The sequence below is a fragment of the Polyodon spathula genome, chromosome 13, assembly GCF_017654505.1.
Source record: "Polyodon spathula isolate WHYD16114869_AA chromosome 13, ASM1765450v1, whole genome shotgun sequence".
Classification (NCBI taxonomy): domain Eukaryota; kingdom Metazoa; phylum Chordata; class Actinopteri; order Acipenseriformes; family Polyodontidae; genus Polyodon; species Polyodon spathula.
The window spans coordinates 3,170,037-3,184,812 of NC_054546.1; positions in this window are offsets into that span (position 1 = coordinate 3,170,037).

The window sequence follows — 14,776 nt, forward strand, 5'->3', positions numbered from 1 at the left end:
GTTACAGTGGCTGAAAAATGTTTGTTGGTAAGAGTAGGTACTACAACTCCCATTTTCACTACAAAGAGAAATGGGGCATGCCGGGAGTTGTAGTTTTTTCTATTTTTGTAGTGACAAATTTGCACTTTTATAATGTACATGTTAATTTTCATGAAACAAGATGGAGAACACAAATGTTGACTCTTATGTCGAGATCAGAAGATAATATAACACATTTTTGTTTTTGTCTTTTCTATGTATTAAATGACTTGCAGTCGGAAGCCATGAAAAAGTTTCTACATTAATAAAATACAAATACCAAAATAACATGTTGACGATATGTACAAAAATAAGTGGCAGAGCGGCACCCCAACACAAACACATTGGTGGCCCACAGGATGCAGACTCTAGATGAGGTACACGTGGTAGCCTGAGCGCAGATTACATGTGTATTTTAAGAAAGGTGACCCTATGGCTCTGTGTTCAGCAGGACAGTTCAGGCTTTTCAACTACCCAATGCATTCTGGTATGTTTTACATGTCTCAGGTACCATTCTTGCCTTTAAGAGAAGCAGGACTACACTTACCAGAATGCATTGGGTTATGAGTTGAAAAGTCTGAACTACCCAAACTGTCCCGCTAATGGAGCCATATGGTTACCTTAATTTTAAGACACAATCTACATCATGAATCCTGGGAAAAATCAGCATGCTTTTAGGAAAGGGAGATCATGTCTAACTAACCTGCTTGATTTTTTTGAGGAAGCAACATGGACAATGGATAACTGCAAAGCATATGACATGGTTTATTTAGCTTTCCCGAAAGCTTTTGACAAAGTCCCGCATAAAAGATTAATTCTCAAACTGAATGCAGTAGGGATTCAAGGAAATGCATGCATATGGATCAGGGAGTGGTTAACATGTAGAAAACAGAAAGTACTGATTAGAGGAGAAACCTCAAAATGGAGCGAGGTAACCAGTGGAGTACCACAGGGATTAGTATTAGGTCCTCTGCTATTCCTAATCTACATGAATGACTTAGATTCTGGTATAGTAAGCAAACTTGTTAAATTTGCAGATGACACAAAAATAGTAGGAGTGGCAAACACTGATGCAGCAGCAAATGTCATCCAAAATGATCTAGACAGCATTCAGAACTAGGCAGACACATGGCAAATGGCATTTAATAGAGAAAAGTGTAAGTTATTGCACACAGGCAATAAAAATGTGCTTTATAAATATCATATGGGTATGAAGAAGGAATCTATGAAAAAGACCTAGGAGTTTATGTTAACTCAGAAATGTCTTCATCTAGACAATGTGGGAAAGCTATAAAAAAAAAAAAAAGGCCAACAAGATGCTTGGATATATAGTGACAAGTGTTGAATTTAAATCAATGGAAGTAATGTTAAAACTTTACAATGCATTAGTTAGACCTCATCTAGAATACTGTGTCAGTTCTGGTCACCTCGCTACAAAAAGGATATTGCTGCTCTAGAAAGAGTGCAAAGAAGAGAATTATTCCAGGTTAAAAGGCATGTCATATGCAGACAGGCTAAAATAATTAAATCTATTCAGTCTTGAACAAAGAAGACTACGTGGCGATCTGATTCAAGCATTCAAAATTCTAAAAGGTATTGACAATGTCGACCCAAGGGACTTTTTCGACCTGAAAAAAGAAACAAGAACTAGGGGTCACAAGTGGTAGATAAATGGGCATTCAGAACAGAAAATAGGAGGCATTTTTTTTTTTTTTTTTTTTTTTTTTACAAAGAATCATGGGAATCTGGAAACAGCTCCCCAGTAATGTTGTTGAAGCTGACATGCTGGGATCCTTCAAGAAGCTGCTTAATGAGATTCTGGGATCAATAAGCTACTAACAACCAAATGGCCTCCTCTCGTTTATAAACTTTCTTATGTTCTTATGCACTTTCTCCCTTTTTCTTTCAGCTGTCAGCCAAAGCACAAGTTATAGTCAAGGCTTTATTTATGTTCAAGAAAAAATACAATGCATAATAAAAAGTGTACAGTCTATGACGAATTGATACAATAATAATATAGTATGCATCAACCGAGTTCAAAGTATGATTAAGTAGTACAGTATTATGCTGTGCTTTGCTCCCCTGTGTGTTTTAAAGGGGTGCACGTTAAGGGTGTGCATTATACAAAGGATGCACAATGCACTGGGGTGCACTCAATACACAGGATCACCTATTCTGTCATGGTGAATCTTGGTTCATTTTAGCATTTGTTACTAAGAGTATCAGAATCTGAGGGTACAGTTTATGGAGGAATCTGTCTGTCTGTCTGTATGGCAAACTTATATTTTTACAGGTACTCTACACAGAGGATGCTGGTCATAATGAGCATACCAAGCTATTTAGAGAACTTGGGTACGACTGTAGTACAGTGGACAAAAATGTCCCACCCTGATCTCCACAAAACAGCAAATGTTTTTTTTTTTTTTTTTTTGGTAGGCCAGTGTATATGTGTTGAAAATAATAAAAAGAATAAAAGAAAAGTAAAGCCTCATGAAACTCTAGCTCACCCACCTGCAAAAATCAATGCATTTATAAAAGAATCAACAAAATGAGGTGTATGATTTTTCTTGATTGACGCCGACAGAAGATTTGATTATTTATAGCTGGGCAGCTGTGCTGGAAGATTCATCCTCTGTAGGAATCTGATTGTACAGCAGACACTGCGCAGGAACAGAGCTATGACTAATGGCTCTTTTACATATAAATGAGCGCTCACATACCAGGAATTGTAAAAGTACAATAACTCAGTAGACAGCTGATCTCTTTATCATATGCACAGGCAAGCAGCCTATTCATTTTTAACAGACAAATACAGAGTGTTTTTTTTCCTACTATTCTGTTTTTTTACACAGCGAGCACAGAGCATAAAACATGCATTTTTTTCAGCTCATCCATCAGTTATAGAGTGCAGCTTTGCATGGCTAGAGGTTATTTCATATCAGTTTAATAAAGTACAGTATACATTTTTGTTGTTGGATTGATTACCAATTGAAAGCATGTGCCAATCTTCTATTTTTTCATGTTTAATCATTTTAAGGTAACAAAATACTGTCATATAGAAAAACAAGACCATAGGAGCATATAATGCTGCATTAGACAATATATAATTGGGGACATGGTACAGATAATGAATCCTATTTTCTGACAAAATCAACTAGAGATGTTAATAGTTTAAAGTTGAAATATTTAATGTTAGCAATTGTTAAACAAAAATTTAAAAATTTGGCTCTCCTAAAGGAAACAGTCGAGGAATCAATACCACCCCAGGTAGTTTGTAATGAACAAGGTAATGGGAAAGGGGGTTAGCCTGGATGTCACAACTCCAATGTAAAAGTTGTCTTTAACCCGTGTCTTTATAGGTGCTCAAGAACGTACACTCGCAAGTTCAGTATGAGTGGGCTGTGTCTGGCTGCACCTCAAAAAATTCTTTGCTTGCTCTCATGGTTGAATTGTAAATTTAAACTGAAATGTAATTTATTAGGCAATCACCTCACCACAGGAGACTGCACAAAATGATCCTTCAAACTCATTTCACAAAGACTTTGCCTTGCATAATTTAACATAAATAGAGCCATATACACAGCTTCAGATAAAAGACAAGTATTTATACAGGATATTGGCACATTATTAGGAACGATTTGGAAATAAAGTTGCCACATCTTGAGACAATATTATGCAGGGGAGATGGACTGTGTGACTCTGTGATAAATAAAGGCTGGAGGAGTTTGCTGAAAGTTACTTGGACATAAAATGGGCAGAAGGTAATATTTATCAATGTTTGAAACATAACTGAGTTGGAACACCTGTATCTTAGAAACCTGGTAAAATCATATATATTAGTATATGTAAGTCCTGCATACAGTAGCATACAGCCACATTCGGAAATACATTATAAAACACTTTCTTGTACATGCATTGTTGAAAGCACATTTATTTGGGGTCTGACACTCGCTGTTAATCACTGAAATGTACTCACTGTGACACTATTGTTACACACTGCTGTGTATTAGCTTTAAAAAATAGGACAGGAAATGGAGAGTTCATAATTAGAACTTCTGTTACGATGACATTTTTGTTTCAAGGTTACCATGGTTACTTATTAGACAAAGAGAGAATGGAGCGAAACCTATTTTTATCAGATGATGAGGGTCATTTTTAGCACATATGGCCCTCCACTGCTAACTTGCATGGAAACAGTACAGTGCTCTTCCTGTTTTTAGTATGACAATGGTGGTTTTCCCCACATACATTCCTAAATGTTTTATTATTTGTGTAGTTCTTACCACCTGGTCTTCAGCAGTAAGTTCCCACTTGTCAGTTCATATTTAATTGTGCCACATTTACTTTGTCTGCAGTTGTTCTTGAATTACTTTATTTGCCATAATTTCTTATGCCAGCACAAACAATGAACTTATTTCTAGGCTGTGTTACCTGATATGTTAAGTTTATTATGGTAAATGTGTGTTGAACCCACATCTACTTGACTTACATCTCTAACTAATAAGCTAATGATCTGATCTACAGTGTACTGATCTCCTCAATAACTTAGGTGCTTAAAAACAAACAAACAAACAAATAAACGACCCATGGAGTTTTTCTGATTGGAAGCCACTTTAAATAGTGACAGCTACACATTTAAGTGATTTCCATTCAGTGCACACCCAGAGAGAGAAAGCAAAGACAACATGAAACACAAACCCAATCTTGGTATCTATTGATTTTGACTGTCACGTGCTGATTGTCGGTGTTAATAGCAATCCATGCTGCTAGCAGATCTCAGTGCAACCCACAGCAAAAGGCAATCAGAATCTCTGTCGACTTGCTAATTCGGACAATATAACAGTGCTAATGGAATTCACCGCAGGATTAGCCAGCCTGTCCAATCGGCTGGCATCTCGGTGACATATCTCTCCAATCGGCTGAATTTAACACCCCATCTAATTTACGTCGTGTAGTGAGCGGGAATGAAATGTTAATAAAGAATCTCTGCATCTCGTCACCGTAACCACAGCCTCAGGCTCCCAGGCATCTGTCAGGGAAAGGGAGAGACAGAGAAGCAGAGAGAGAGAGAAGTTACAAATGGCTGCCCCATTCAGAGTGTTTTTTTTTTTTTTTGCCCTCATACCCTCTTCAGAAAAACAACACCACTGCACTATGAGTCAGACAGAAAAATATGTATTCACACAATATAATTATTTTTCTATAGGGGAGCGGCATTTTATTCCAGAATTTCAATTTCTTGCTCTTGTCACTAAATCCCAGAGGTAAAAATTGGATTTTGTCAAAACTGGGGAGGAGACTATGATATGATTTTTTTTTTTTTTTTTTGTGACTAATTTAATACACTTGCCTGAAATAACTATGCCAGAGGAGAGTTTTGACAATACTGTGTTTGTTGTTCTTAGGAGCAAGGGTAAGCTCACCTAGAACTATTTTTCTAAACTCTTAATTGAATAATAATGAATGAATGAATGAAGAATGAAAACTATTTGTCAATAATAATCTTTATTTTTATATAGCGCCTTTCATAGTGAACCACCATCACAAAGCACTTTATAAGACATGAGACTATAAGTGTAATATGAGTAATGGACTACCAAAGATTTTAAACAACAATTCCCCTTCTCCACTGGCACATCCGACCCGTGAGGTCTCGGTACGCTACGTAGGGGTGGTTCTCCACTGGCTATTTGTCGAGCGAGAATCAAACCGTGAAACTCTGGCCTCACAACATCTGACTCGGAGTCAAGCAAGGCCAGGGGCGAGGTTAAGGATTTTCAAGATTAGGTTGCATCAGTCCAGAAAGACAAATATAACAAACAGCGTGGCGAGCAGCGAGTTTGACGAGAGAAAAGTACAGCCTTGGGACGCTTAGTACAGGCTCTAGTATCGCTGTGGGCAAACAGAACTGTAGTCAAGCGTCAGAGAAAGTTTACGCACAAATTTCTGTCGATTTAAAGCAAATGGGCACAAACCACGGGTACGGTACACTTAACTCACATACTCAAAAACACAAAATTCTACCAAATGTCTCATCCTTGACCTTTATTATATTAACATAAATGGAAAAAAACCCGGAAAATAAAATACAAATTCTGAACTTATTTACAAAAATATAGTAAAACAAAATACAGATCTATACAGACCACGGCTCTTGCGGTCTCAGCTTATTTTTTTAAGCACCCAAACAAAAACAGAGGGGGTTATCATGACAGAAAAAATAGACATAACGAAGCGTCCTTACCTCTCTATAAATGAATGATCAACAGATACGTCAGCCATACACAGCCTGATATGCGCTCCTTGCAAAGGAGCCGGATCTTTTGTACAGCGGTATCGGTGCTATGCTTTAGTGCGAGAGGTTCCCCGGTTCTCGCCCGCCCTCCGCCAGTGTGTGAGGCGCCTGCCTACGGGAACCGAAATCGCTTTTCTATAAACAACAGCAAAGTATTATGAGATTATACTATAGCATTGGACACTAACTGTGTAGTATGTGATAACAATACCATCCTGACTTCAGTGACAGTTTTGGTAACGTCCTGTATCGGTTCAGTCCATATATTTACTGCAGAACTTTCAGCAGAATATCACCAGCCCATAAAGAATGACCTTACATGGTAAGAATGTCAATGTGTTATGTAACACAGGCAAAGAGAAACGGAGGCAAACAAGCATCATGTGAGTGCATTGCTTACAAGCTGTTAATCAGAAAAATGCAACCAGTCCTGTGTGTAATTTAAAAGCAATGCTGTATCCTGCACTGGCTTGCGCTGAATACATACAGTATGTGCTGTGGTGTTTCCTACAAGTATTGACACCTTGTGGTATCGGATAATCAGTAAATAATATGAGTGTCTGACTCTGAATGTGTTACTGCTTATTGGTCTTGAATACAACATAATATTCAAATTGCAGTGCATAGTTCTACTACTAGCACACAAAAAAACAACACTTTAGATTTTTGTAATATGTTATAAACATTATTATTATTATTATTTTATTATTATTATTATTATTATTATTATTATTAGTGACAGTGTGAGCATTATAAAAACACCTTACTAAGGCATATAAACCATTTTAACTACTTAATAACATTATTAATAAAGTTATCGTTAAGTTTTACACTAATATTCTCGTAAAAATTGTGAAACAGTAATTCAGTGTTATTCTGTGTTAATAATCAGCAACCATTAACAAAACATTTATAGATGTTTAATAAATGTATGTCTGCATGTATGTATGTCTGCATGTGTGTATGTATGCATGTATGAGTGGGTCCATTTGTGAATGAATGCCTCCCCAGACATCCTGCAGTTTTCTTGGACTGTTGTGAGAATGCGTTTACTGTCTGCCTGGCTTGTCAAGCTGACAGCTGCCCCACACTCTCTCTCCTCAGCACGCCTGTGAATAGTCCTGCTGAGACCTTGCAGGAGGACACTTACCTGGGAGAATGGCCCTTCTGTTAACTACGAGTGAAGCTTCATCCTTAGATAATGCCTTGGGCAATGTTAAATGTTTCTTTTGTATGAAGCACTTCATCCATAATCCGAAATGAACCCCCCTCCTCGTGCATACAAGCTTTATGCTGCACACCTAAAGATATCTATCAATGATATATTATAAGGACTATGCAGATAACAGAAAACAGTTTACAGCAAGTGACAGTTTTGGAGATTCACAACATCCAGACAGGCTTGAGAAGAATGTTATATGTAAAGCTAAGGATGACTTTGACTGATGCATTTTTCTCAGGCCTTTCACAAGTTTGTTATCTCTAGCTGTTATTTATTGTTTAGTGATCTAATTTATCCAGGATATAACATTATTAATATTTTTTAAGAGTTCCGCGCACCAGTTAATTTGTCTGTATTTATGTTGCAATTTTGTTATTTGTTACATAAATTACGTAGAGATTACACTAAGAGCATTTTATTCAAGAACACAAAATGAAAGCGCTTCCCTGGTTAAAAACCTTATATGTTGGTAAACTGATACATTTTTGAAGAGGCAATATTTTGCTTTGTTTGCAATGGCCACGTCAGAGCTGTTAAGTTAAGAAATACAACTGGCTGAAAAAAAAAGCAGCGTATGTGTTTTATTTTTCTGAGAATTGGCTGTTTTAGAATTACAACGACTTTAAGTGCTGTTGTCATTTGTGGGGTTTAAAATGTCAAAACAATGCCTGCAGCACTGCGCTGAGATTAAACTGCACTGTGAAGGCTACACAAGACATCTCTGATAGGTTGACAGGCCGGCAGAAATGAGACGGCACCTTGCCAATCTTTTTGTATTTAAAAACATATTTTAATAGGAGAATCTGGAATGGTTCCAATGATCAGGTGTCCAATAATATATTCACCTTTCAGCAGTCACCGCTCAATGGCATACAGGTCACTTTGTACAGGATGGATACAGGCTTGAAGAGCTGATCACATTCAAAAAGTAACATACTAATTATTCATATCTGTTATCTGTGTATTTAAAAAGAAAATATAGCGCTCCCTCTTTACTTTGCTGATTGGGTTTAACAGTTAGGTCCTTTTAATTGGAATAAACGACACTCAGATCAAACAAACACTGTTGGAGGCCACTTTTATGTTATCGACATATATGTAATCAATCAAAGCTTTCCACTTTGACCAAAAGGCTGGTAAGAGCTTCATAAGAAGGCATGCATTGGTCTGAGGTTCGATGTGCAGTGGAATTCAAAAGTTTGTGACAGCCCTCTGGTTAGTTGTGATTCATAATTTAAAACATATGCCACATACACAAATACAGCTCTCATAATTCACATCGTACTCTTATATTTTTATCATTAGGATAAGTATAATACATGTGGCAGGACTATAGTAAAGACTATAATATGGGGATTGCAGTAAACCCTATAATGAATGTCTACTCTCAAAGAGAATATCCACCAATAGGAATTCAACAACTTGCTGTCCATTGTAACGTGCTAGTGGAATGCATACCTCAAGGCCAAGCAAAACACGTCTTTTTTCACAGGGTGTAATCTCACATTCATAAATCATAGAATTCGGGGACCAGCTGTGCAAAGAAGCCACTTTCTTAGCAACTAAGCCTTTATATCATCTGGTCATACCTGGACATTCCAGGTGATTGAAATTTCCACCAGTGTTGTGTGTCGGCCTCTAAAGGAGTGGTGAGGTAGAGCTAGAAACACAGGCATCGCATAAGTCCGTCCTGGTTTTGACACTGACTGACTGAATGCAAGTAGGTAAGGAAGTACAAAGCCATGTAATGTTCCTGGATCCTGGAGACTCCCTTGTTTCTGCAATCCTGCACATGGCTGGGTGCCACAGTAGAGCACTCATCTCCCCAGGCAGCCCACAGCTTCCCTTTCATTAGTATGCAAAGAATGTCATTGCCAGGAGAGCAAACGAGTGAAGGAAAGACAGTCTTTTATTCATGGCTGCCGTTATTACAGGCTGAGAGAGATTCACATTATAGTAATGTGAAAGTCAGCGCTTTGAGATGATGCCCCCGAGCCAGCCCCCTGATTGGCTGCTGAGTGCTTGCTGTATTTATATGTAGAAAGCAAAGTTCACTGCCAGTTCAGAGAAGAGCCTGACTTAATACTGGGTAATTCTTCAACAGCAGAGATGCGATCTGAAGGCAATCAAGATTGTTTTTTTTCCCCCGTTTTTATCTTCGGTGGTCGACAGAGTGTGACGAAAGATGCCTGTTTTGTTGGTCGTGTGTCAGAGTGATCAATATCCTTGTCTCCTTAACTTAAGGAATCTGAGACAACCCACATTGGCACTGGTTCAACAGAATGGTAACACCATATAAGAACCATGCAATAGATTTCTCTATGTCAACTTTCAAGGAGATTTACAAGAGCTAGTTATTCATAGGAAGCCCAACCAACCCAAAAAAGGTATAGATTGACATTTAGAAAATTAGTCATCTGGGTTCGATTGTGAAGTGTGAAGCTTTCAGAGCTTTCAGCTCATTTTTATTACTGACTGTCATTTTTCGTTCTGTGTGTGAAAAGTTGTTATAGCAGATTCCTTTAATTGAGAATGTTTGAAGATTATTTGAATGACTCCCACTCCTGTGAACTGTTTCTACGTCAAGAGAGGTGATGTAAAGCAATTTTAAAAAAAGGTACAGGGCTTTATATTACCTCCCTTGAGGTAGAAACACAACTAAGCAACTGCATTTGTGATGCTCCTTCAACCTGACGCAGATTTTTTGACTCCAAGCACTGAGAGTTTCAGAGCGTAATGATTGTATTCTTACTAAACAGAGCATGGCATATTTTACAGAGCTATAATATGTTCCCTGTGCAATCACAGTGCAAGGATATAACTTGCAGATCCACCCTGGAGAGACATTTTGTGTATTAGGATCCTAGTGAAGGAAAACAGCCAAAATGACATGGTAAACAAATGCTACCTCTGCAGGAAAAAAATGTGAGAGAGACCAGGAAAATTATCATCTGCAGCGCCTCATTATGTTTCTTATCAGCCTGGTAATGCCTGCTTGACCGTTTCACCCGGCTCCTGTCAGAGGCTCCATCGATTATCCTCATTACAGCAGAGTGCAGGCAGGCAGGCAGCAAGGGAGGAAGGGAGGTAGGCAGGCAGGGAGGCAGGTAGGTAGGTAGGCAGGGAGGCAGACAGGCAGGCAGGGAGGGAGGCAGACAGGGAGAGAGGCAGACAGGCAGACAGACAGACAGACAGGCAGGCAGGGAGGAAGGCAGAGAGACAGGCAGGCAGCGAGGCAGGCAGGCAGTCAGTGAGGCAGGCAGACAGACAGACAGACAAACAGACAGACAGGCAGGCAGGCAGGCAGACAGACAGACAGACAGGCAGGCAGGCAGGCAGGCAGGCAGGCAGGCAGGCAGACAGGGAGGAATGCAGAGAGGCAGGCAGGCAGCGAGGCAGGCAGTCAGTGAGGTAGGCAGACAGGCAGGCAGTGAGGCAAGCAGGCAGGCAGACAGACAGGCATGCAGACAGACAGGCAGAGAGACAGGAAGAGAGGCAGGCAGGAAGTGAGGCAGGCAGGCAGGCAGGAAGGCAGGGAGGCTTCTGAGTTGGAGTAGGGCACTTGTATGGTCTCCCCACGTATTGTCATGGCAACAGCAAACCACCTGTAAGGCAACCTCAGTATGTATCTGACATCCAGAGATGAGTTCTACCAATCTATAAAATATATACTGATACTATACAGTGTACCCTGTTATTGGGTCTAGTCCTGGGAGCCCCTAAATGAAATCCATGGATTTAGGAGTGCCCTACAATGTCCGGTCAAAGGCCGAAATGAATGTCAAAGATCTTTAATTTTATGTTTTCAAGGGACAGAGACAAAGCTACAATTGAAGTGCTTGTTTGACCCTCCTACCTGAGTAGCATCATTCACTCACTCACTCACTGATAAAAACTACATGGAAGTCCGGTTTCAGAAACTAGGCATATATTTAAAAAAAGTATTTTAAAAAGTATTTTTTATTGAAGACATGACTATATAAAATATTTAAATAGATATATAAGACAAATTTATTTTAAACAAATGATTAAAATCTATATATGTACATACACTCTCAGTCACCCCGCTGAGTACGTTCACTGTCAAACATGAACCAGCTAATCATTCATGTTCCACCCACCAACTGCATCCATCTCTCTGATTGGACAACTCCTTATTAGTATTATTATTATTGGTTGTTATTACGTTATTAATAATACTGTGCTTTTTATACGAAAATGTTAATGGGGTTTCTCATGTTAATTTTTGTTCCAAAGATCTGCCTGTCACTCAGAACAGGAATGAAAAAACAAAGGGGGTGATTCGGACTCTGACCGAGAAGCAAAGGGTCAAGCAAAGCCTGAAATAAGATATTTTCATTTTTATTTCAGGCTTTGCCCAAAGTCAGCGGGAAATTCACGAATTTCGAGATTTGCCCGTAACATATATTACAATGAAGGAGACTGGAACAACTCCAATACATAAGGTGGTTTCCAATCCCTAATGTTAATGATTAATGGTATGTGAAAGTAGACAAATGTGGTAACGTGCCCAATCTTAGGATTCCCAGTCATTCCAATATGTGTTATTTAAAAAACATTTTCCATTTTCCTTATTAACAAAAGGTCTGTTTTAAACTTTCAATACTGACACTATAAATGTGCTATTAAGGTGGTTATAAAAATACGATACAGTTGTTCGAAGAATAAATAAATTACAAGCTATGTTATTTGAGTATGAAACTAAAGCTTTTATAAGACACCTTAAGCAATGCTAGTGTAATAAACTGTTATTCCTTGTTAATAATTGTGAAATGTTTTAATAACACATAACTTATTTATAGGGTTTGTTTAAATGTATCTAAAATTAAACTACAAAACAATCAAATCCATTAAAACAGACTTGTGAAAAGGAACCATAAACACAAATGTTAATTTCCAGTCTTGGATTTTCCTTGGAAAGCACACAAGACCACCTGAAAATGATTAAGGAAACTCAAATTGTGACATTTGTTCATGTTCTACAGCCACACACTGGTACTTTCCATATTAAATGTAAGCGCTGTCATACATCTGCAAGGTACCTCAGGAGTCTCCCCATATACACCTACTGAACAATAAACACATCATAATCAATGGACCTGCCACCTCCTGTATCAATACATAGCAGATTTCAATGAAAGAAAACAAGTACTGAAATGCAACACCAGTCGCACACCAGGCCTTTCACGCAGAAGGTTCAGAATTAAAGTTAAAGAGAGGAGAGAGAGAGAGAGAGAGAGAGAGAGAGAGAGAGAGAGAGAGAGAGAGAGAGAGAGAGAGAGAGCACAATAATCATCCTTGCTCCGCCAGAGGCAGACGTCTCTCAGGAGCCGTTTTCTATCCTTTAACCACAATCAGCTCTTTCTGTCACCTGTTTGCACCTGAGTTTTTGTTGTCATTAAGTCTGTTTCGCCGCACAGATGTGTAATTAATGGTGGTGAGTGGGAGCTGAGTATGTGCGTTCTCTGCACTCCAGTGTGGCTCAGAGCCAGTCTGCACACCTGGACGACTGTCCCCAGGGCTGGCTGCTTCTGCCACAGGAGGCTTCCTCAAACCAATTTAAACAAATCTTTTATCTCAGCACTGATAACCACGGCTTGAAAACGACATGTTCTTACCTTGTATTAATATCAGTGGGTCGCTCGTTGTTTTACCGAATATCTTTCTGTTCTTGAAGAATCACTCTATTGCTTCTTCCTGTGTCCCACTCCTGAACTCTGCCAGGGTGAGAATAGCAGGGTAAGAGAGTGAGCCCAGTCACAGTACAGTTCTAGTGTGTATTGAATGAAATTAGAACTACGCTTCTCTATTCATTTAACAATCATTAAACACCTATTCCCATTTTATTAAAAGCATTCATTATTATTAAAAGAGAATTACACAGTAGCACAGGAGTTCATAGTCACAAGATATAGAATAGATATATATATATATAATTAACACAGTTTTATTATAGACTGTTTATTAATACTTGCATGGCATTTTTTGTTGTTGCATACTTTAAAATATGTATATTTATGGTAGTTAGTTATAATAAATCCTTAGACTACAGTGTTCTATGAACTGTGGTCTGCTGCTACGTTTCTCAGTTACCTGCACTTTAGTGGAAAGGGCAAGCAGTGGAGGAGGTATTGAAGCTCTACATTGACGGAGGCTCCCTGAAGGGCTCAGCTAAAGCTGCTGAATGCAGCATACCTAGAAGTGCAATAACAGACGCGGTTCTCATTTCTCTGCAAACTGCTCTCCATCCCAGCTGTGAATTTTAACAAGTTAGCAGTTTTTAACCCATACCAGGATTTTTATTATAGAGTGACTCTCAGGGCTTCTCAGAGACTGTTCTTTCTTTAGCAACTGTAGAGTTGCTTTTTAATTTAAAAGCACATTTTCCCCATATGTCTCATCTACCTTATTAAAGGTTTAGTGTACATATTAATCAGCTACACTACTCTGCAGCCATAGTCTTCCTACATCATCCACCTGTTGCTTTTGACAGCAGTAGTTATTTCTGGGATTTAGTTGCAGTGTGGAATAAACTTACACACCACACAGTCATGTGACACATCAGGTGGTTTGGTTCTTTTAATACTTGTCATTTGACTACATTATTTCCTAATATCCTAATCCACAATCAAGCACGTTACTTAATGAACAAGCCCCTTCTCTGGTGTTGGTAGATGCCCACATAAAAATATAACCCTGGAACCTTACATCTGAGATATAATCAAATCTATTTGAGTATTTCTTTTTTTTAATTTTTTTAAATACAGGTTATTGGGGGGCGGGGGGTGCATGTGGTGATTAGGAAATTAGTGCAGAAAAACATGAATACAAAGCAATTGGCATTTTAGTTATAGCCACACAACTGTACTTTAGCTTAGTTCAGATCTCGATGAAAAAAAGAGAAGCTTTCAGATCTCTACGTGCCCACCAGTAATCTTAATGATCTTTTTCCAGAGTAATTGAGCCTGTTAATTAGATTGAATTAGAGTATAATTACTAGAGTGCCCAAAGCCTAATGAAAATACATTTTCCACAAGGTTTCCACTAAAACCCTTCATGACGGCTCACAGCACATACCCTGCAAGTCTCTTTGAGGTCCCCACTGCAGATGCAACATAAAGCAGATCAAATGGCAATTCCTTAATTTGCCAATTTTGCTCACCGTCAGACATCTTTTGGTATCTCATAATTCTCTCCATCCAAACTTGTCATAGACTGTA